At 37.7% G+C, this 1210-nt stretch overlaps 1 protein-coding gene across 1 annotated transcript in view; it reads left to right on the top strand.

Moving 5' to 3' along the window:
• Window positions 1-1197, top strand: part of LOC123132522 (uncharacterized) — an 8152-nt gene extending 6955 nt beyond the window's left edge. The window contains exon 8 of the mRNA XM_044552336.1: window positions 875-1197. The gene's annotated coding sequence lies outside the window, so the exon portion shown is untranslated. The remainder of the gene's footprint in view (window positions 1-874) is intronic.
• Window positions 1198-1210: the final 13 nt, after the last annotated feature.

Here is a 1210-nt window from a genome sequence, read left to right as displayed (position 1 = left end):
AGGGGAAATATAAAGTGACGATCTTTCGCATTAAGATTTTGTGCATCCAACCATAAAAGCGCATGGCAACCTCTGCTTCCCTCTGCGAAGGGCCTATCTTTTATTATTATCTTCTACCTTATGCAAGAGTCATGGTGATCTTCACCTTTCCTTTTTCATTTTATCCTTTGGCAAGCCCGGCATGTTGGAAAGAACCTGATATATATATATATATATATATATATATATATATATATATATATATATATATATATATATATATATATATATATATATATATATATATATATACGGTCGCGCTAAACTAAGCGTGCGCGCAAACATCTAATCCTACGCGCCGGTCTCGGTGAGCCGCTCGGGCTGGGCGCAGCCACACATCCGCCATAGTAGAGAAAATGAGGGTAAAAGCAAGTGGCAAATATCGTAACAGGTCTAATTTTTGTTACCCTCCCTTGCGCCCCACCCCTGCGCGGCATTTCCGTTTGCTAATTAATCACAGTAAAAAAACAATGTATATGGTAACGAGATAAATGCTTTACGGATTCCACGCGTCACACTAAGAGCCACGCCTCCTGCCACTAAACTGTAAAAGTACTAGCATATAGGGTAATGGAATTGAAAGGCTTCCACAGACACCACTACTAGGTCCTCTAATGGTAAATGAAAGATCATCTAGTAATTGGTTTATCATATATCGAAAGTAGCATTACCATGCATAGTGCATGTTAGTAAAAAGTGAAGAAACCTCGTAAAAGAGAACGCTGATGATAATAGACATCACTACATTACTAGGTTCACTTCAGTCTGTTACTACATTCCATTAACTCATTAGTACATGCAAATTTTCCTAATCGTGCACAGCTACGTTATGCAGAAATTATGTGGAGAGGCGCAATGAACATGGTCCATTACTACATTCCATGAACTTGTTACGATGGATTTTTCTCCCATGCTTTAGCAAATGAAGGTAAAAACACTAGTGAATATAGTAACAAATTTAATTTTCATTACTACAGCCACACGACTCATGATGGTAATAGACATCAGAACATTACTATGTTCCCTTCACTCTGTTACTACATTCCATTAACTCATTACTACATGTGAATTTTCCTAATCGTGGATAGTAGCTAGATTTATGCCGAGAGGTGTAATGAAAGGATCCATTACTACATTCCATTAACACATTACGATGGATTTATGGCCCATG

The sequence above is a fragment of the Triticum aestivum genome, chromosome 6A (assembly GCF_018294505.1).
Source record: "Triticum aestivum cultivar Chinese Spring chromosome 6A, IWGSC CS RefSeq v2.1, whole genome shotgun sequence".
Lineage (NCBI taxonomy): Eukaryota > Viridiplantae > Streptophyta > Magnoliopsida > Poales > Poaceae > Triticum > Triticum aestivum.
Note: the sequence above shows the minus strand (reverse complement) of the source record. Positions and strands in the feature narration are given on the sequence as shown.